We start from the raw sequence: 23,380 nt of genomic DNA on the forward strand, positions 1-23,380 counted from the left end.
TCCAACAAGGCCGCACCTGCTAATAGTAGGCCAACCATTCAAATACATGAGTCTTTGGGGGCCATACCTATTCAAACCACCACATACAGCTATTGCTAGAGAGCTCAGTCCTGCTTAGGACCATGTTTTGTTTTTTGTCTTTGTGGTACTGGGGATTGAACCCAAGGCACCATGTTGGCTAGGTGAGGACTCACCGCTAAGCTACATCCTCAATCTTTTGATTTTTATACTGCTAGATAAAAGGATGGTAGGGACATATATGGCTGTTTTACTATTGACTAAAGATACAGACACCGACATTACCTGCTGAGCTCTACAAATAACCTATTCTTATGACAAATAACCGGCAAAAGCAACTTAAAGGTTTATTTTAGAACCTAGTTTGAGTGAACAATTTGCCGAGTCTGGAAAGGCAGGAGTGGCGGTTAGAGCAGCTGTAGTGGTGGAAGACTGAAGTAGCTGGTCCCATTGTGTCCAAAGTCAGGAACAGAGAGGTGACTGCTGGTATTCATCTAGCTTTCTGTTTTTACTCAGTCTGCCATCACAGCCCATGGATAGTGCCTTGGGCACTCAAGGTGGTCTTCCCATTCAGTTAAAGACCTCTGGATAAACCCTCACCAACTGTGGTTTGAATGTGGGATACCTCCCATGGGCTCAAATATATGATGAATCCTTCATCATCAACTGGCAGTACTGCTTCTAAAGGTTGTGGAACTTTTAGGAGGTGGAGCCTTAGAGCAAGAAGTGGGTCACTGGGGCAGGCGTTGAGCCTTCAACAACTTAACCCCACTTCCTGTTCTTTCTCTGCTTCTTGAGTGTGGATACAAGGCAAGCACCCCGCTCCTGGTACCATACCTTCCCTTCCTGCTGCAGTATTGGATACAATCCCTTCAGGACTGTAAGCCCAAATAAACTCTTTCTACTTTAAGTTGCTTTTCTCAGAGGATTTTGTCTCAGGAAAGAGAAAGTTACCAAGGTGGCAGCCCACTCAGAGATTTGTCTCTTATTTGATTCTAAATTGCACCAAGTTGACTACCAAAATGAACTGTCACACTCATTAAGTTGTAGATTTTTGTCTGATAATTTTCAAATCTTTTTCTCCCATTAAACAGGTCATCCCAAAGACTTCTAACATGTTAGATGTTAACCAGTTTTAAGAAAATCAAACTTGGCAACCTCAACATGTCTTTGGTAGAGATTACTTGTAACAATGATTCATTTCAAATGCTGTGCAAGTCAGTCATGATGTCATGGACTTAAGTATCTGCTGGGTCTATATTGTCCTTCTCCACACCATCCCCATTACCACCCAAAAATATTATTGCAATTTTATATTGGATATTATTTATATCGTTGTTTGGAGAAATTTTCTGGATTCCTGGCCAGATTTAGGTTCTGTGTCCCTTCCCTCTGAGATTTAGGATTCCCTTCATCTAGATGTAACACATTTTCTGTCACCTGATTCTTGAGTAGTTTATGTTTTAGCTATTGTTTTATCTTCCAAATGCGAGTTTTTTACAATATAAGAAAGATTAAATAAGGTTCCTTAATTCCATTTTCACGTGCACGAGTGTTTTCCCTGTCTGCACACTATGTGTGTGACTGGTGCCCACAGAAATGAGAAGAGAAAATTGGATCTCCTTGACCTGAAGTTACAGATGGTTGTGAGGCATCATGTGGGTACTGGAAACTGAGGCCAGGTCCTCTGCAAGAACAACAAAGTGCGCTTAACCACTGAGCCATCTCTCCAGCTTTGGTGTGCTTAGCATTGTGTTTATCTTGCAACTGATCAGATTAGGGAATTCTCATTTTCTTTTCTGTACAGAGTTTTTCCCCTGCATGCACGTTGCATGCCTGTTGGAGCTGCTGGAACTGGAGTTATAGATAGTTGGGAACCACTGTGTGATGACTGGGGATTGAACCCAAGTTCTCTGCAAGAGCAATAAGTACTATTTTCTTTTTCTTCAGAGATAGGGTTTCTCTGTGTAGCCCTGGCTGTCCTGGAACTTACTCTGTAGACCAGGTTGGCCTTGAACTCAGAAATCTGCCTGCCTCTGCCACCCAAGTGCTGGGATTAAAGGTGTGCACCACCACTGCCCGGGGCAACAAGTACTCTTAACTACTGAGCCATGTCCCCAGGCCCCTCATACTATTTCCTATAGCTAATTCCCCGTATACAATCATATTATAGTCACGTGATGATACTTTTCCTGCCCCTTTGCCAATTTAAATAACTCCCATCCCTTTTTCTTCAGATAATGTGCCCATTCTTAATGTGAGGTAAGGGCTGGGAGGATACAGCTAAAGGGTAAAGCTGTGTCCAGTCCTTTGGAGATCATGAGCTGGGAGTAGAGGTAAGGGTGTGCATGCTAGCTGTGGAAGGCTTAGAAGAGCCCAACCACAGAGCCAATAAGGCCGTTTTAAAATGAGCTTGTGTGTGTGTGTGTGTGTGTGTGTGCGCACGCACCTGTGACCAGCACAAAGCAGGACAGTCAAAAAAAAAAAAAAAAACTCCTACTACATAGCCCAACACTTTTATAAGGTTATCCAGAAAAGTAGATTTTTAGTAAATTAGACACATAGGAAAAATATCCTTGAAGCGGTGATAACCTTCATTTTTACCCAGTGTCCTCCTCCTGCTGGTATATCTGAGGCCTGCATTCTCTTGTGTTGAAGACCGGAAGTGTGCTCTACTTAATACTAACGCTCCATTCAGGTACCATTATGCTAATGTTTTCTATATTTAGTAACTATAACGTTCTCCGAATTCACCCAGCATTTCAAAATAATAAATAAAGTTGCTGTCTGGACAGCTAAAGGATGTTTTTAAAGCTGGAGATGAACTTGGGAGATGTGCTTGGAACAGGATGCCCAGATCCTGCTCTCTGGACCAGGATGCCCTGTCCAGGTGACAGGAGGGGCCAGAGTCGTAGCATTCTTGCTTCTGCCAAATGGCTCTGGTCACTATGCTGGCTTTGCCAAGGGCAGGCCCTGAGATAGGCTCTGTGAACTGAATGCTGAATACAGAATACTTCACTGTGCCTCTTGCCTGTGCAGCAGGCTTGTCTGCCCCAGATCACACTTGAATAGATGAAAAGAATCCGTTTTTCTGCCTTGGCCTGAGGCCTGCAGTGGAGGCCACAAAGGCGCTTACAGACAAACTTAAGTGGAAAGGCAGCAAAGAAAGCAGAGAGAGGGCTCAGGGAAACTGCAAGAGGACACAAACATGGACGATTCCAGCTGATGGAGATTATCAGTCGCCCCGTGACCTTCTTGTTCTCATTTGGAGACATGAAAATTGCAAAGCAACCCATTCTAGCCTCTTGGGGTTTCTCCTAAGGAACATCCCGCAATCTCTCTAAGAAAATCTCTCTGCTCTAAAGGGGGTTCCTTTGGAGAGGAAAAAACCTCGCACGGAAGATCGATCTCGCCCCTCAAGCTGGAGCCAGGGATTCAAGAGTTTCTCAAGAGTAAGAGAAATGCGCATTGTGTGTGACAGTGGTGTTGGGGGAGCTAGCAGTGATTTCTATCATTGTGCTTTGTCTGGCCGGGCAGTTGTGAGAACTGGCCCTGCTATTTGGAAGCTGTCTTTGGGACTATTGGAAAGGCAAGTCCTTATTGTAGTGTTGCTCAGGTGAAGAGCCAGTAAGCTGGGAATCTTTCACCTGAGCACAGACCACTTCTCCTGCAGGTTAGCTGGGATCTATGACGTTGAATAGCTCTAACAACAATCAGAGAGGGTCAGTCTATAGCCCGGAGTCAGGGCTGAGCATTGAGTGGGATCTATGGGGCTTATGCCAGTGAGGTTGATTCTGCTAGACACTGGATGGGCTAACTTTTGGCTGCTTCTGAATGACAGGAAACATTTGTTTGGGGAGGAAACTAAGTAGAAAGACTATCATGGTAATCTAAAGCTTTCAAGTCTATGATTTTGATGGTGAATCCTCTTCTACATATGACTTTAATATCAGTCTTCTTTCCTATCTGTTTGTTGCCAACCTTTGCTGATGTGCCTGGCCTGGGTACCTGAGCAACTAACTATATCAATGCCAGCAGTTATGGATGTTAACATGTGGAGTCCTGGCTCTGCCCCAGAATGACTAAATCAGAAGACTGGGTGGAAGGAGGAATGTGCATATCTAATTCTATCAAATTTGAGAAGATCCGGGTTCTGAAGGGCCAGAGACCTAACTAACTTTTAACCATCGCGCTGCTGGTTGCATGCGATGCTAGGGAAATCATCCAGCCTTTGTCTCATGTCTCCAGGCTACAAAGCAGATATAATTGTACTTAATTAAGTCTATTTTTGGAAATGCTAAGTGACATATTTATAATTAATGTGAATAGCTTAGCATGGAGGAAAGTAAGTGTCTCGTGTATTTGAGTGCTTATCTGAACAACCACACGGAACATTTCTTATGCCTCATGCCTAACTGTTCACATTAATACCATGCCACGCTCTGGGTCTGTCTGTGCCTAGAACCCAGGTGACTGCGTACCAAGTTGGTTTACATTTTCCCAACACATCCCTCTTAGCTCTTCACTGGGCACATATCCCCACAGCCTGCAGTACAAGCATACAGCTAGGTGCCTTGAGCCCTTGTCCCAAGTATTTGCCCAGGACAACTTCCCCTGCTGATCTCATCCCTGCTGTTCCTTGCCTTGTTCTTCTTGTCCCTCTGCCTGCTGGCTCTGTTTTCTGGCTTCCATTTCTGCTGCCTAGCTCAACACACTGGCTTCCTGGCTCCCTGTGCTGGTTTGTGGTCCCAGCCTCTCTTTAAACTGCATGTTATCTTTATTTTGGCATTATTGACCATGTTCTGAAAATACTGCCCTCCTTCCTCCCTTTTCCTGTGGGCCTCCCAGGGGTGCAATGAGGTCCTCCATCCTTTGTCAGGAAGAGGTTCCAAACTCCCTGTGCACAGACCCAGATGGAGTAATGGAAAACAATTGAATATTTGTTCAAAATCACTCCCCTCCTGGTTAGAGCTGTTGGTCCATATTTCATTTTATAAACATCTTTATGTCTTACTTTTAAAACTGTTTCACTCCTTTGAAGACTGGAAAGGAGGTTTTGGTGATTTTTTTTCTAGAAAGAAGGCAGGCTCAATAAGGTTTGCAAGAGCAATTGAAGTAGCAAGATTAGGCATGTACATGGTACACAGACATACAGGGAGGCAAAACACCCATACACATTAGATAGATGGATGGATGGATAGACGGATGGCTGGATAGATGGATATACACATAGATAAATGGATGGACAGGCAGGCAGGCAGGGAGGCAGACAGACAGACAGACAGATAAGGACTGTGATAGATATGGCAGCTTCCAACTCAAGCAGCTGGTTATTAGTTGCTTAGAGCTTGAAATGCCAGCTATATCTGAGTAGGTGGTGCCTCCCCCTTCTCATGCTTGCTTACTTTGAACAACTGAGTCCTCTCCCCCAAGAGAGTCATAAAGGAAGCATCCTTGGCACAGTTCCTTCTCCTTAGTTGGTTGAGTGAACATATAGGCTCTATAAAAGGTACCCTGAAGTAATAATGTGAACAAACTCATTCTTATGTCTTTGCAATGGGAGGAGTCAGAATATATGATCATCCTTCGTATTCCAGCTCTGTGGCTGGAGGAATGGAAGCAGTCAATCCTTTTCCTAGCACAGCTTCCTGGGTATCTGGTGGGAACCAAATGAGCACTTTTACATATCTGGTAGCCTAGACATGGCAGACCCCTCTTCTCCACTTCTGTAGAGTTAGGGCAATTAGTTCGTATTCTCTCTCTGTGTCTCTGTCTCTTTTGTTGAAGCAGAAACTTTACTTCTGGGCCCAGCTTTTCGAAAGTGGTTAACACACTGGGATAACAGTTCAGAGACACATTTGTTCGGGCTGCAAAAGGTTCGGCACTTTAGCACAACTATGTGTTCTTTGTAGGTTACAACACACCCGCCTGAATTCTAGAACCCTTTCTCACAATTACATTGCTTAGAAGCTATTTAAAAAGGATATGAATGCGTGTATGGGGTACGGTGTGTGCATATGAGTGCAGGGGCCTTGTGGGCCAGAGGAGTTGGATTCTCTTGGAGCTGAAGTTGTGAACCACCTGATATGCTCTTAACCTTTGAACAATCTCTCCTGCTCAGAGCATTTAAAGAAATTGATGTCTTCAGAAGGTTAATTTAATGACCATGCAGTAATAAACTATGAACTAAATAGATTTATGTTTACAGGAATCCAAACAAAAACACGGATGAAATATATGAAACTCATGAATAAAATTAATGATTATGTAGACCAGGTCCTGAGAGAATACACTAAGAACTGAATCTGTTTCCTATAATAAACTAGATCTAGGGAGGAATTAGTATCAGACAGCATCAACTCTGTTCCCGGCTGCTCAAGGATTTCATTCAGTTAAAATGCTATAGCGTTTCTATAGAAGCATGCAGGAACTCTGGGGCATCCCTTACAGGATGCAGCAAGGGCTGAGCATAACATCAGCTTTAAAACGCATTTCAGGACTTCCCATGTGAAAGTGGGAAGTGTAAGCAGCAGAGAAGGGTTTAAGAGACAGATCGCCTAGCTCAATCATAATGGTATCTGCAATCCCAGCATTCAAGAGACTGAAGTAGGAGGAACTTGACTTTGGGACAAGCCTGGGCTACACACTGAGACTGTAACTAAGCACTGAACTCTATGTATCAGCTAGGGTGAGGGAATGCTATTTGTTTGTTTGGTTTGGAGCGTGTGTGTGTGTGTGTGTGTGTGTGTGTGTGTGTGTTGCCATGGATTGAATTCTGGACCTTATGCTAGGTAGATCTCTACCTCTGAGTTGCATCTCTAATAGGAGGGATTTCTAATTCTCAGAAGTCTATCTATAGTGTGAACACACTTTTAGCAGCAAAGATGAGCTATCCGTCATTGCTGGGGGGTGACTATGAAAGAGAGTATGGTATGGATATATAATTACATAAAAATAGTATAAGCATTTATTGACATGAAAAACTAAACAGTACTACTAAGGAAAAATAGATTACATGCAATATTTCCAGTATGGTCTTGTTGATGTAATTTTAAAAAAAATCATTGTTCAATTATATTTTATTTATTGAATAGCAAGCACACACATCTATACCAAGGCATACACATAGAGGAGAGCTTGCGGGAGTCCATTCTTCCTCTATCATTTGGGCACAGGGAATTAAATTCAGGCCATCAAACTTGGCAGCAAGTCCCCTAACCTACTTAGCCATCTCATTGGTCCCAGTAAAAAGCTTTTAATCTATGTATACAAAGTTATATATTAAAATGGTAACAGTGATTATGTCTAAATTATGGTTCTAGATTTTTTTTTCATGTTACTACCAATTCCAATTTTGTACCCCAAAGCTTGTATGGTTTTCTTTCTTTTAAAATCTTTACTTTTGTTCAGATGTGAAGACTACTATACATAATGTCTCTGGACAAACCCTTATTTTCACCTAAACACAAAAACTCCCCCTTTTTGGCTTCTGAAGTAGGATTCAGGAGCAGATTAGTAGGGCATCAATCATTCATGTGTCCCACTCTCCAGGTGTCGACTCCAGGCCTCTCGGCTGATTAAAGCTGTGTCTCCTCATTAGGAAAGCTGAGGGGAGTTCCACAGTACACGGCCACCAGGCAGGGGCTCCAGTGGCAGTGGGTTACTGAAGCTCACTTGATGGCCCTGAGTACATGTGGAAAATCAAGCTGTCCTTTGAGGCAGGATGGTTCTGGTGACAGCTCTCAGGCCTCTTCACTGAGTTCCAGCTGTGGCTGGCCACTGAGGCCATCGCTAACACTTTAAAATTAGTTCCTGACACAGATTCCTAAAGGCCTGGTCTGACATGGAAGAGCTACTTCTGAGAAACAAACTCAGTTCACCCCGAAGGCCGAGGTTTAGAGGTTATGCGCCAGCATTGGAGGCTTTATGCAATACTTTGTCTTTGTTCCCTGAGCCACATGTGACCTTTCTGCTCCTTTCTGCAGACACCATCCCCTACAGAAAAAAATACAAACGCTTTCCCCTTGTTCCTGGTCTCCTCCCGAGCCCCAGTAGAGAATAACGGCAGCTGGGCAACTTTTACATAACGTAAATACTTTATTTACTTTCGGGTTTAATTTTTGCTGCTGCCCAATGTTTGCCCAGCTGTTTGATGTCTGTATGCCCATAGATTAGCTCTTGCTGTTTTCATCTCCCTTAAACTCCAAGCGCTGAGAAGCAGGGGCACTCCCTGTTTGCCTTTCTCTGCCCAGCCTTTAGCATGGTCCCTACTGTACAGGCAAGAACTTAATTAGGAACATTGCTTCTCCTCTCGGTAAGCTTTCCTCATTTCCTTGAAGCTAGCTCTCTCCCTTGGTAAAAAGAAAAGGGAAAAAAATCCCTGAACCTGCTCAGGGAAAACAGGGTGATTGGCTTCCCTGTTAAAGGACACTATTAAAGTGTTACCATCTGGCTTGAGAAACCACAAGGGTGTGGGTGAGGTGGGGTGGGGCAGAGAGAGTACGGGGGCTAGTTTGGAGGTGGGGCTAGTTGTGATTATGGAATGGATTGAATAGAAAAGTTACTCTCTTGCCCTGGCTGACTTGCCCATCGAAAGATACAAAGGGGTGCTGGCCATGGTGTCACATGCCTGGAATCCCAGCACTTTGAAAGCTGAGGCAGGGGAATCATGAGTTCCAGGCTATCCTGAGTTGAATAATGAGATTCTGTTTGCAAACCCCCAAACTGAACAAATCAACAAGCAACAATCACTCCCTCTCCCAACCCCACAAGAATCCCTGTTAAGACTGTTTGAAACCCTTGTGAGTCGAAATGTTTAATCTAGGTAGAAAAGCCTAGTTTGGACCACTGTACCCAGGAGTGGAATTGTCTTTGATGTCCTTAGGGGTCAAGGGAAAAGACATGACTAACCACTGCAGGTACATTAACTACATTAATGAAAAGCAGTGAAGGGAGCAGAGGAACAAGGGGCGGTGTTTCCTCACTCTTTGCGGTAAATGAGAATGAAGAGAGGGTGGAAATGGACGTTCTCGTGTGGGTAGGGGGCATCTCCTTGGACGTGTAAGACTGCCTGGTGTGTGAAGCAGCTTTCTGTTACCAAACAGGAGAAAGTTAGTGGGATCATGTTCATGTCCCACTTCCTTCCTCTGTCCCCTCTCCCTCTGGCCTTCCTTTCTCAAATAGGCCTCCTTCTATCTCCATGGTATACCTCCATAGCCTTGACTCCTACATTCTGTATATGAAAGAAACATGACACTTGTCTATCTGACCTGGTATAATTTGCTTAACGCAAACTCCAGCTCCCTTCACTTTTCTGGAAAAGAGATAATTGCATTCTATATGATTGAATAATGCCCCACTGGATACATAGACCCCATTTTCTTTTAAAAACATTACAATTTTTTGTTTATTTATTATTATTGTATGTGTAAGGTGTATGTGTGTGTGTATGTACACATGCCGAAGAGCCATCTGGAAAATCAGAGGACAATTTTTGGGAGTCAATTTTCACATTCAACCATGAGTTCTAGAGATTGAACCCAGGCCACTAGACTTGGTGGCAAGTGCCTTTACCTGCTGAGCCACTTCCCTGGCCTTATACGCTCACCACACAATCATTTGTTGGGTATTTGTACATCAATTACCATTGTGAATAGCGTGCAGTGATGATGGTGTACAAGGCATGTCAGTCGTAGGTTGGCCTGAATTCAGTTGGATAGATCCCCAGCGTTCCTAGGAGGGGAACAGCGGGATCGCTCGGCAGTTCTAGTGTTAGTCTTTTTTCTTTCATTTTAAGATAGGGTCTTAATACTGATTTAAGGATATCCTGGAAATTGCTGGATAGCCCAGGCTTGCCACAAACTCACGATCCTTCTGTCTCCAGCTCCCCAGCGCGGGGACTATTAGCTGTTTGAAGAGCCTCTGTGCTGTTTTCACTTGGTCACACTAATTGACATTCACACGGGAAGGAAGTAGACAAGGCCTTCCCTCCCAGCTCTCCAGCCTTTGTTGTTGGCTTTTTTTTTTCCTTTGAGACAGGTTTCTCCATATAGCCCTGGCTGTCCTGGAACACACTTTGTAGACCAGGCTGGCCTTGAATTCAGAAATCAGCCTGTCTCTGCCTCCCGAGTGCTGGGATTAAAGGTGTGCACCACCAAGCCCCGTCTCTTTTGTTGGCTTTTTGATGATTGCCTTCCTGACTGGTTTAAGTCCTGATGGCTAAAAAATGTTGAACATTGCTTTCATATATTTATTGACCATTTGTACTCCATCATTTAATATGTTTTTTGAGATTATAATATCACCTCCTTTCTTACATCTTATGTATGCCTTCCCCCGCCTCTTTCAAAATTATGGCCTTTTAAAAAAATTATGTGTGTCTATGTATGTATATATAGGTATATATTTAAATGTATAAGTACAGCCTGCTCAGGCTGCTACTTATATGCATGTTTTTAGGGATGGCCACTTGGTTCTGGATAAGAGGTTGGTGTGCTCTCTCTGGAGGAGACTCTGCTCTCAGCATTCCTTAGCTGCCTGGAGTTGTCTGGATCGAGGCCTTGTGAGCTTTCTTCCTTCCACTTAGCTTGTCCATTGGTGTTGTCTATGTATATAACATCATCTTCTGAGGACATTTACCGACTGAGCTATCTCCTTAGTTCCAATGTCGCTCTTGATCACCATATAGACTTTATGAATCTCTCTTTGCTTCAACTTCTCTCAAAGTCAACAATGCCTCATTCTTGAATAAACATTGGGTCTTCTACTGAATACTACCCCGAGAGGCATTCTGAAGCAACTAAATCATAAAATTTCTCACCTGTTCGACACTATCTCTTTGTTGTACTATTTTACAAACTATCCAGTTGCCCTAAGCGAGAGAGTTGTTGCTTTTTATTTGTAAAAATCCATCAAAGACGACAGAGAAACAGTTTTTTCCGATTACAGCATGACCTGAGAAGGAAGGAGTTAGCTGCCGAGTCTGTGTGTTGCCAGCTCAGCTGGAGCCTGGCCTTTCTATCACTAGAGGAGTAATGCTGTTTGTCTTCATCATGAAATTCATAGAGGGAAAATTGAGTAGGGAGCAGGGGACTAATATTTTGATAGGGTAGTTTTATTGTTTTGTTTGATATATTATGACCTCTAGCCCCCACCATATCCAAGATCATCTGTACTTAAAGTTAAACACAAAATAACTTTCTAAGCCAAGTACAGTGATTTAAACAACAACAACAACAACAAAATGCCACATAGAATTATCTAGTGCAGTTCTTCTTGAGTTGCCTGGGAAACCTCCTATCTCCTGCATTCAGTTTGAGAAGTATAGGTGAACTCTCAGCCAACATGTATTCTGAATATAGCAGGAAAACCCAGATGCCTTAGACGGTCTGATGCATTTCAGTTCTGGAAACTGGAAGTCATAAAAGACAAGATCGTGGGAGGGGAATTGCTGGGAGCACCCTGGGAAAGCAGCAGCCTGGGGTTGAGTGACCTCTCTTTGATCTTTCACTTTCCCAAGTCACTTTCCCATGCTTTCCCTCCACACTGGCTGCAGTTCTTTAGCTCTAATAAAAAAGGCTTTGGGGTTGGGAGCATCACCACGTGTCTAAGACCAGTGCTGATGCGGCAGAGCTGAGCTTGGAGGGAGGAATGGCGCATTCAATGTGTTTACAGTAAAAAAGTGTGTGTGTGTGTGTGTGTGTGTGTGTGTGTGTGTGTGTGTGTGTGTGCACGTGCTCGTGCATGTGTATCTTCTCATAGTAGCATCCCACCACAGTCACAGCTACCAAAAGGATTTAGTTGTAGATTCTCCCAAGTCACCTCAATTAAGTATGCCCTCTAAAACAGCCTGGTTGCTGGGGTACACAGCTTCAAACACACTCAGTACTATCCCAGTACTCAGGAGCCAGTTTGACGCCAGTCTACACAGTGAGTTTCAGGACAGCCAGGGCTACATGGAGAAATCCTGTCTTAAACAACAATAACCAGCCAAACAAACAAGCAAGCAACAAAAAGCTCTGTACTACGCTTCCCTCCAAGGCATTTTGGTGCCTCTCAAAATCTCATATCCCAAAAATGTGATAGTTGCCTTTGTCCATTAAACTTTGCACAAAGCTCCACTTGGTTGTGCTTGATAAGAAACAGAATTAACATATTATACAAATGTGCATATTTCAGTGCTATTCCTTTCATTTTCTGTATCGCATCTAACTACAAAATGAATTATGTGTTGTTATTCTGATTCTACAGAGTACAGGATCTCACGTAGGTGGCATAAAAGATTTATTTATTTCTTATATGTAAGTACACTGTAGATGTCTTCAGACACTCCAGAAGAGGGAGTCATATCTCATTACAGATGGTTGTGAGCCACCATGTGGTTGCTGGAATTTGAACTCAGGACCTCCGGAAGAGCAGACAGTGCTCTTAACTGCTGAGCCATCTCTCCAGCCCCCTCATCCTGTCTCTTGAGCCAATTTTCATTGCTCTAAGAAAATACTTGATGCTGGATAGTTTATAAAGAAATCAGGTTTATACAGCTCATAGTTTGGGGGCTTGGGTTCCTAAACGGTGTGAGTTAGCTCTGGTGAGACCCTCTACCGCCATGGTGTTACATCATGGCATATAGTACCATGGCTGGAGTATATGTGACCAAGAGAGATCACATAGTGAAAAAGGAAGCCAGAGACCAAAGAGGAATCACATTAACTCTTTGGTCATAACTGCTCTTGAGAGAGCAGGGTTCTAGGAGAATGAACTTAATCCCTTCAAAGGGCAGGCCCCTGTAGCCTAACAAACTTCCACTAGCCCTCACCTCTCCATTGTTCCAACAGCCAGGCATGGGGGTACACAGTTGTCATCCAAGCTATGAGGGAGGCCTGAGGCAAGAGGATGACCTAAGCCCGCAAGTCTGAGACAAGTAAAGACATCACAGAAAATGCCTCTTAACATGGCCACACAGGGAGCGAAGGATGGGATAGAGAGGAGGCTAGTTAACCTTTTATTATATGGACCACATAGCTATCTCAGAAAGCTGGTTTTGTTGTTGTTGTTGTTGTTATTGTTTTTTTGGTTTTTGTTTTGTTTTGTTTTTTTCTGATACCTTTAAAGATGCTGATTTCTAAAACAGAGTATAAAGTCAGCTATTTCAATGTTCTTTATTCTTTTTACTTTAATTTCTTTATTTTATGTGTATGGGGTGTTTTGTCTGCATGTATGCCTATGTCTTGCATGTTTGCCTGGTGCCTGAGGAGGCCAGGAGAGGCAGAGGATTTCCTGAACCTGGTGTTACAGATGGTTAGAGGCAGCTATATGGGTGCTGCTAATCAAGGCCAGATTCTCTTGAAAAGTAGCCAGTGTTCTCAGTTGCTGACACATCTCTCCAGCCCTCTTCCTTATCCTTCAGATAAGACAAAAACAGTTAGAACTACAAGAGTCATTGTTTCCAGATTTTCTTTCTGTTTTAAAAAAATATGTTTTTTTCTCAAATTTTCTTTCTTCCAAAGCATTTTCACAGTTATTGAATTCTTCTACCATTATGATGGTCATCTCAAGAAAATGTTCAGGCCCATTTCACAGATGGAGCGAGCGAGAGAATCTAAGTGATTTGTACAAATGTATGAGGTAGCATAGGACACAAAATGAAAAATTTCTGCATTTCTCCTCCATATCATGATCATTTTCATTTGGAACGAGAAATCACTGCTTATAATTTGGCTTTAATTAATTCTGTGTCTTTAAATTTCAACAAATAAAATCTAATTGTGGGACTCTGGATGGCTCAGTGGTAAGAGTGCTCACTATAAAAGCAAGAAGACCTTATTTCAGATCCCCAGCACCCATGTTAAAAAGCTAGGCATGGGCTGGGGAGACGGCTCAGCAGTGAGAGTGCTGGCAATACAAGCCAAAGGACTAGACTTCAGACTCCCAGGACCCATTTAAATGGCAGGTCCTCCTGAGAGTGGTGGCAGGGGATCCAGGAGGCAAGCTGGCTAGTGAGAGAGACTCCCTGTAGAGATGCCCTTTTCATCTGCTTGAGAGACTTCACCTCATAGAACAACATGAAAGTGTGACAGAGGGAGGTTCCTAGCATTAACCTTGAGCCTCCACATACGTGCACACATGAGCACACATACACATACACCATACACACATATACATGAAACAAAACCAACAAAAGCCAAGTATGACGTCATGTGTCTATAAACTTAGTGTTGGAGACAGGCTGGTCCCAGGAGTTTGCTGTCTGTTCAGTCTAGCCATACAGTAAGGTTCAAGTTGAGCAGGAGACCCTGTCTCAAAAAATAAGGTGGAAAGAAACAGAGGAAGACACCCCACTCCCTTTGCTAAACTATTTTTTAAGACTCTCCAGATACTTGCTTTGCTTTGCAAAATATTTAATTTTGTAATCTGAAGTTGTTCCCGTTCGCAATCCTACATAGTAACAAGTAACAATAGATAAGCGAGTTAGTTTTTTCCCTTGTTTCCTGTTAGTACCATTTATCAATATGGACACAGTGGTACAGAAACAAAGCCGCTGCCCTTGAACTCCTTACATTTTAATGAAAGAGATTTAAAAAAAAAGTATCGGTTTCACACAACAGCGGCACAGTGATGAGTGCTTTGTGAAAGGAAGGACGGGAGGCCAGAGGAGACAGAAACTTTAAAAGCCAGGAAAACGAGGCTGCCTTGAGGAATAGTGGGAGGCAGAGGTGAGGTCGGTGCCAAGAGAATGACAAAGGTAAAGAATGGATAGGTGGGCGGGGCTTAGGGATTGGAAAGGCTGGAGGAAGAGCTTCCGGTTTCACCAGTAGTGTGGTTAGAAGCAGGGAGCCCTGGAAGGCTCCAAGCAAGGAAAGTTAACCATTTGAAAGACATTCTCAGCCTGATGGTGGTGGTGGTGCATGCCTTTAAGTCCGGCAGGGGAATCTCTGTGAGTTTGTGGCTAGCCTGGTCTACAGAGCTAGTACCAGGACAACCAAGCTTACACAAAGAAACCTTGTCTGGAAACAAACAAACAAGCAAACAAACAACCGCATACTCTGTTGGCTGTATTGAGACTAGCCCTTGGGAAGAAAGAGTGAAAGCTCACTGGGTAGAGCGATCTCAAGACTCTTCCTGGATGTGGATGGCTAAGCAGGAAGGGATTATGTAGATTATAATTTTCTTTTAGGACCGGAAATGTAGCTGGGTAATAGTAAATGTTTGTCTAGCAGTATGTGTAAGATATGTAAGATCTTGGGTTTGATCCCTGGGCCTTCACACACACACACACACACACACACACACAGACACACACACACACACACACACACACACACACGAGACAGAGAGATACACACACATACAGAGAGAGAGACAGAGACAGAGAGAGGGAGAGAAAGAAAGAGAGAGAGAGAGAGAGAGAGAGAGAGAGAGAGAGAGAGAGAGAAGCTGAACATCATGGTGGCACATACCTGTAAACCCAGGACTCAAGGAGCAGAAGGATAGCGAGTTCCAGGCTAGCCTGAGTTACATAATGAGTTTGCATTTGAGTTACACAGAGAGACCCTGTCTTTAAAAAATGTTCTGTTTCAGATACATCAATTTTGAACTATCCAAGCATAGATGTCTGGGAGTCAGCTGCATATATAAGTCTGGAGCTCTGGGAGAGGTCAGAGTCAATGCATGGAATTCTATTTAAAGCCTGAAGCTGGAGACTGCCCAGGATGGGAGTGTAGATAAAGAATAGGAAAAGCCCAAGGTCAGAGCTCTGAAGTCAACATTCAGACTACTAGAGGACAGAGGGATGACAAAGGACTTGAATGATTCAAAAGCAAACATGCAGACAGGTGCAGCTGGTGTCATGGTTTTAAAAAAGAAAGAAAAACCGCTTTGTGGGAGAAAAGTGATGGGTGAGAAGATGAAAAGCTTATCATTTCAAGTGCACCCAGATTTGTCAAACCCCAATGAAGAGGACACCGTAAGTCCTTAAAATGTCTCCCAATGGCTAGGAGAAATGCTTCAGTTAGCAAATCTTTTTGTTTGTTTGCTTGTTTTTCAAGATGGGTGTTCTTTGTGTATCTCTGGCTGTCCTGGAACTCCATCTATAGACCAGATTGACTTCAAACTCAGAGATCTGTTGGCCTCTGCCTTCCAAGGGCTGTGATTATAAAGGCGTGGGTCACCACGCTCAGAAGATAACAAGTGTTCAACAACAACAACAACAACAACCAAACTTCCTTTGTTGCTCTCCCCCTTTTAGAATGGGAATGTAATATGGAGCTGGTCTCTTGGTCAGAAAAATAAATACACAAAGCAATGTCATTTGTCAGCTTGGGAAAATTCTCTATTAAGCTTGGCCCACTCTTAACAACTTGCTTGTCTCAAGCCAGCTGTTGAGTATTCAGTTTTGGGATTTAAATAAGCTCCTTTCTCTCCTTCTCTACAACTCAAGGTTAGGCAAGTGTTACAGTCATCTGTGAGGCTGCTCTTTGGCTGGCTTTTCTTGTCTGCACTGTGACTCTGCTTCTCAGCCCTGAGAGGACTGCAATGCAACAGATCTGAGATGCAGGGAGGGAGCCCAGATGCCACCTCCTGGAAGATGACAGTGCCAAGGCTGAGCGAGGAGGCCAGCCTGAGGCATCCAACAGCTTGGGGTGGGGTGTGCATTCCTCTTTCCTTGTAAATACCGAAGCAAGTCACACATAGAAAGCAAATCCTATCACTTAGCTTTGTTTTATAGTTGGATAGACTTTTTCTTTTTCTTTTTTAATTCTTATTTTTAGGGAATGTTGCAATTTTTGTGATTTATAAATTTAGTCGCTGAGGATATCAGGAAGACCGAGGTACTTGATTACTGGAAGTATATAGAATACCAAGGTCAGATGTGAACAGAACTGCCCAGTGGTCAAGCCTTGGGTTAATACGCAGGCTTAGCACTGATAAGCACTGACACAGAGGTCATTCGGAGGATTCTTTCCAGCGGGAGGGAGCAAGGCTCGCAACAGACAAAGGAGGATCAGAATCCCTGGACTTGCCTGTACCTCTCAGAAACCCCGGAATCCATTCTTTCTTCAAACTAGATAAAATACAAATAAAAATATAGTTCCCAAAAGACTTAAGAGGATTTAAAACACTATATATACATATCTATCTATCTATCTATCTATCTATCTATCTATCTATCTATCTCCTAAACCCTACCTATCTCCTTTATCTATCACCGAAGCCTAACCCTGGATTCATCTAATCATCAAACAGTCAGTATTTCAGGGTTTTATGTAAGACTTTAGGACATGAAGGCTTTCTGACTGGAATGCAGATGGACTCCGGAGGATATGAGCTGAGAGTAGTCAATATACCATGCCCTTGGGCAAAACTGGCCTCCTGTGGTGACCCAGTTCTTCTTCCTCTCTTGACTGCCTCGGGTATCACAGGAGAGTCACATTTCATGCTCACCATTCCCCAGACCAACACAAGTTACTGGATTCATTCTTGTGCCTCGGGTAGACATTGCTCACTGGGACCCAAAGGGGAAGTTTGGATTTGGTAAAAAGAAAGAAAATTCAATTTCAGGTTTTCAGAGTTCCTTGTTTACCTTCTCTTCAAGAAGACCCCTAAGATCCTTCTTCCAGTAGAGGGCTGAGGTTCATCTACCAAACATGGCTTCTTGATGTTTCCCATCCTAGTCTGTGTCTCTGCCATTCACATTCCACAGCTTTCCTGGTTCTATGCTAGAAAACATGTAGGCTATTTACCCTAAAGTAACGTTGGTTCTACTGACACTGTCAGGAAAATGGAATTACCATACATGTTCATTACTGTACACTCTCTAATTTCTCCCCAGGATGTGGTAAAATCCTGGTTTGTGTGTGCCCTTGAAATTCAGCTAATTGCGGTCAAGGCCATGTTTTACATTCAATGACTCCCACTGAAATGACTAAATGCTGAGTGGACCCAATCACTGCAGTGACATTAGATGATGCAGTATTTGGCATTAATAGGCTTAAACATAAAAGCAAGTTACGTAGGTTAACTGCTCCCCTTGCCCCCAACATTTCGATATGGAACGAGTCAGAAGGACTAAAAGGTATATAGATTAAAAGGGGGAGAGGGGGATGATGGAAGCTGCGGTAGAGGAAAATCAGACTATCCAGCTATCTCTCCTGCATTTTGTCATTCTGATGGTCGTTGCAGGTGGAAGTGCTGTTCAGCCTTCGGAGGCGGAACAAAAGAACCATGGAAGAATCAAGGGCAATGGCATCCAGTCAGGGGATTCCTAGGGAGTCCCTCTGTATCCGTCTCTTACCACGCACCTTCAAGTTCCCTACTCTTTCACCCTTTCTTGCCCTTCTCCTCAGCTACACCACTTTGAATTTGCTGGTCCAGAACTCTGGATGAAGAAGCTAACTGAGGGAACTCTCAGGCACCCTGCCCCTCAATTCCAAAATATAAGCGGTGCGAGTTCATTCTAGCCTCCAAGCAAGCAGAGAGCACGGGCGGAGGATCTCCTGCCTAGCGGCAACGACCCCTTCCCTCCCGGGTGCAGGGACAGGATTGTAGGGTCAGCAGTGGGAGGAGAGAAGCCACTGCCGTAGTCTCGGACGATGCCTTTTCCTGCGGCGGCTCTGGAATCTTTGCCCCCCCACCAGGACACAGAGGCCGAGGGGAGGACAGCCAAAGTGCAAGCCCCAGGGCGGCCACTCGGCTCCCCTCTTCCTCTCCAAGTGGCCCCCAGCCGCGCCCCCCGCCGTGCACATGCTTTCCCGGGACAACAGCAGGCGAGGCCTCGATGCGCGCGAGGCGGCCGTGCGCGCGCTCCTTGCGCCCTCCTCGCGCGTGCTCGTGCCCGCGGCCGCGGTGGCGCGCCTCTTCTCCCGCTGCGGGCGTCGCGGGTGCAGAGGAGGCGGAGCGCTGGAGGCGGAGGCCAAGCGGGCGCGGACCAGCGGGGCGGGGGCGACCCGAGGCGTGCGGGCGAGGGGGCTCTGCAGCGCGCGGCGGCGGCGGCGGCGGCCCGGGGGTCGTGACGGCCGCGGAAGGGGAGCGCGCCGCTTGCCTGAGGTGCAGACCCAAGGCCGCGGCCCGCAGCCGGCGCCCCCGCGCCTGACGGGGCGGCGAGGCGGGATGAGGCGCTGGCGCGGGGGGCGCCCGGCCGAGCCCCCGCGGCGGCCCTGGGCGGCCCGGCGCTAGGCGCGGCGGCGGCGGACGAGGACGGCGGGCCCAGCCCGCGGAGGGCAGACACGGAGCGGAGAGCGGCGCGAAGCGACGCCGCGGCGGCGCGGCGGGGCCGCGGGGCTCGGTAAGGCGCGGGCGGGCGGGCGGGCTGGCCGGGGGCGCCGCTGACGTGGGCCGCGCGGCGGGCAGGGCTGCGGGGCCTCCTAGCTTGGCCGGCACCGGTGCTTCTGGGCGTGCACGTTGCGATAGGATGCTCTTGGGGGCATCTCGGGTCTCTCCCGCCTCCCGGGGCGACAGAACTGCGTGCCCGCCACCTCTCGCTAGCATCCCTCGGCGAACTGGGCGTTCCGACGGCCTCCGGGCCTGCTGCGACGCTTCCCGCCCGAGGCCGAGTCCGGCAACTGCGCCCCTCCACGGGGACCCGGCTGCTCCCGGAGGAACCCCGGCGCGGGTAGGGGCAGCGGAGCCAGCGGTCTCCGCTCCCTGGGACTCCAGTGGAGTTTCTCCTCTTATTCTAATTGGTTGAAGTTGCTGTTTCAGTTGGACATTAGTGATGACTTAGTGCCTCTCTCTTCCCCCTGGCTTCCCTCGTCACCTCCCGCGTACTGCGTTACCCATTTTGTTGACTAGAGTAAATATTTATGTTAAAGGTTTCGTGCCTGGCGTAGAGGACACTGGAGGGAGAAAATCAGACCTGATTTCTTAGCTTTAGTCTGGATCCTTTAGATCCTTACCTGCAGTTGAGACTTAGAGAAAGTGGTGGGAGGAGGAGGCCCATCTCGGGATGCTTGGGATGGTCTCCTAGTTATCCTTTAGGAAATAGAATTGGGATAATTATAATCTTGATCGTATGCAGAACTACAGTCAAGCTGTAAACTGCTCGAGGCACTGCATGATGCTACATGGATAGCTGGGCCGTGGCACTGTTGTCAGCATCTCTTTTATTTTCCATTCTTTCAGAGTTTTATTTGGCGCAGATTGAGACCTTTTAAGTGCATCTGAATGGGCAGAACTTTTCTGATACATTGGTTGCTTATGTAAACACTGCCATTATTTGTGTGTTTCTATTGGAAGAAGAAAAGGCAAACGGTGCTTGTCGTAACTGGCCCTTGAAGTCCACAAACTGCTTAGTTTGATTCAGTGACTGGGTTTGTGGGAATATTTTTGAGTAATGATGCTTGTGGTTGGTGAATGCATTTTTTTCATTATTGAATGAACTGACGTCTACATTTGTTCCTTGGCCTTGAGTGGGAAGGCATCAGGAGCAGCAGTTGCCACAGCACAGCCTCAAGAGTTCAACCCTCTTGCTGAATGTTCTTGTTCATCGGGTTGTTTGTAAAGATGAGGGATGCTGATGTGATGTGATTCCCATTAGCAGGGATGTCTGGAATCTGATTCATCCTAAAGATAGCTATGGTGGAGCTGCTCCTCAGGACCAGAAGTGAGGTTGGAACTGTGCTTAAGCCAGTTAATCCGTTCTTATCGTGCTCTGTGTGGCAGTCTCTGGAATAAAGCAGCACTTTGGACAGAGGCTTGTCCAGCTGGAGCTATGGTGGCAGCCTAGATTGCTTATGATCCTGCCCATGGAGATGGGGGCAGGGTGACACGGGGTGGGGGTGGGGGCAACAACGTATGTGGGACAGAGAGGAAGTGTTAGTTGGAGAACCGTGGTCAGTTATATAACAGTTTTGTTTCCGAGGGAGAGGCTAAGAACCAGCAAGGCAGGCTCAGCTGTCATTAGAGCCTTTGATGTCGGGTTGAGTTCCAGTAGTAGTTATGTTCCTTTTATTTCCCTTTCCCAACCCCACATTATTTTTCAGTCACCAGAAGCTTAGCCACAGTTGGGCTGAGACGTTAATGGCAACGAATTCGTTTCCACTTCTTTCTAATTCGTTGTTTCTTTTGCTTTTATATTGAAGATGTTTTTATTGTTGCCTTTTCCTCTTTGGGTGACTTTTTCCTTCATTTCTTAGGGCAAGGTCTTGGAGATTCTAGCTTGGCCTCAACGTTGATCTGTAGCAGTGGACAACCATCAAATTCTGATTCCACTTTCTGATTAATGTTTAGATCACTAGACCCCATTTATATGGTGCTTTGTGCATGCTAGGCCAGCACTGTACCATCTGAGCTCCATCTCCATCAGATGGGTTTTCCATCAGAATATTCTCTTTCTAAACTGACTGGGCATATTATCTGCATAGTATATATAGACTCACTGTTTCTTATAGATGAATTTAATAAATGTCAGGGACTAGCAGATGTTTTTCTTCATAAGACAGTAGCAAAAGAAAATGACTAAACATAGCATCTTTAAAGGCTAAGACTAGCATCCATGAGAATTTTAAGGGTTTAACCAATGAACATGTAATCTGGTATCCATGGAAGCAGTCAAGAGGCAAGTGGACTTGAAGATAGGCCATGGCTATAGTTCTGTTCTAGTTACTTTTCTGTTGCTGTGATAAAACATGACTCAAAATAAACTTGGAGAGGAAAGGGCTTCTTCCAGCTTATAGTCCAAAACTGAGGGAAGCCATCGCAGGAACAGGGTAGCAGGGACTGAAGAAGATAGTGGGAGGAATGCTGCTTGCTGCCTTGTTCCCCGTGGCTTGTCCTTCTTCTTATAACCAAACCAGGACTACATGCCTGGTGGTGGCATTGTTTGTAAGACATTACTTAGGAAAATGGCCTCACAGACATGCCCGTGGGGTAGCCGATAGAGGCACTCCTTCTTGCCAGGTGATTTTATGTCAATTTGGCAAAACAAAACTGACCAACACAATAGCATCCTACTTTCCTGGGGCACAATTGTCATTTCAGAATTTTTGTTTTTAAGAATATGAACTATGTGTGGGAAAGCGTGTACTGCCTTTATACAGTTGTGAAGGGTCAGGTGACAGAAAGCATGTGGCAATGCTTTGTGAAAGCTGTCATGAGGAAGAGAGCACTGTTAATACACACAGTGTTGAATACCATTCTTCCTCACCTGCTAAGGAGGCCTGCCACAGTGTTTTATTAATCTGACTTTTCTTGTTGTACAAGGAGTTGAACCCGGGGGATCCAATGCATGCTAGGCAAATAAACACTCTATCTTTGAGTTCCATCCCTAGCTTTTGAAAAATATTTTAAAAGTGATTTACACAATATAGATAAAGAACAGGAAGTGTTAGATTTCTTCTAGGTCTAAGCTCTTCTGATACATATTTTTGAGGAGAGTCTTATGCAAAAACTATCTTTGGACTTTTAAGAATTTTTTGTTATTCTCAGAAAAGTTAAGTGAGTTGAGACTTTGTTTTTGTTTGTTTTGTTTTGTTTTGTTTTGTTTTTTGAGACAGGGTTTCTCTGTGTAGCCCTGGCTGTCCTGGAGCTCACTTTGTAGATCAGGCTGGCCTCGAACTCAGAAATCTGCCTGCCTCTGCCCCCGAGTGCTGGGATTAAAGGTGTGCGCCACCACGCCTGGCTTGACTTTGGGTTTCTTTAGAGTATTCAAAGTATTCAAGAATTTTTTTTTTTGAGACAGGGAATATTCAAGAATTTTACAAGTAAGAGTATGTAAGCCATAAGGATATTACATATGTAAGATAGTGTGTTTGCCTAGCAGTTGAAGGCCCAGGGTTTGATCCCTAGCACTCTAAGAAACAAAGTTTGTGTTTGTATGCATTTATAGATGTATATGTTTGTGTAGGTGTGTCTGTGTGTATGGTGGGCAGAGGTCAGCCTTAGGTATCATTTCATAGGAGCTGTCCATCATTTTTCTTGAGAGAGGGTCTCTAATTGTCCTGGAGCTTACTATTGACTAGACTGACAGTCAGTGAGTCCCAGGGATTTTTTAATGTATATTCTGGAGATCTGAACTTGAGTCCTTCTCGCGCTTGCATGGAAAGTTCTTTATTGACCAAGTCATCTCTCTTGCCCTCTGCATAATTTAGGTTGGGATTGGTACAATGCTGGCTACAGACCTGAATGACTCAAGAGCTAAGAGAAGGGGACTTGCTGACCAAGGAGTGACTCTGTTGTAGAAAATTTAAAAAATTGTTGGGAGCTAGGGGTTTGACTCAGTGGTTCAATTATAGCACCCTGACTTAGCTTGCTAAGACCCTGGGATTGATTCTCAGTACTCTAAGAAAAAGCTTTACTGAGATACCGTCACATTTATTTATGTGCTGTTGATGGCCGACTTGGCATCCATCAGTAGAGCTGATTGTTTCTG

General features: G+C 45.0%; 1 protein-coding gene across 5 annotated transcripts in view; it reads left to right on the forward strand.

The window, feature by feature from the left end:
• Positions 1-3,189: 3,189 nt before the first annotated feature.
• The window catches only part of Arhgap32 (Rho GTPase activating protein 32), a 251,819-nt gene continuing 231,628 nt past the window's right edge, over positions 3,190-23,380 (forward strand). Inside the window, exon 1 of one of the 5 annotated variants that reach the window (NM_001370957.1) lies at positions 3,190-3,470. The gene's annotated coding sequence lies outside the window, so the exon portion shown is untranslated. Of the gene's footprint in view, positions 3,471-18,867; positions 19,298-23,380 lie in introns of those variants that run through there. The other 4 variants (XM_006510445.4, NM_001370958.1, XM_030244425.1 and 1 more) reach the window with 4 other exon arrangements.

The sequence above is a fragment of the Mus musculus genome, chromosome 9 (assembly GCF_000001635.26).
Source record: "Mus musculus strain C57BL/6J chromosome 9, GRCm38.p6 C57BL/6J".
Classification (NCBI taxonomy): domain Eukaryota; kingdom Metazoa; phylum Chordata; class Mammalia; order Rodentia; family Muridae; genus Mus; species Mus musculus.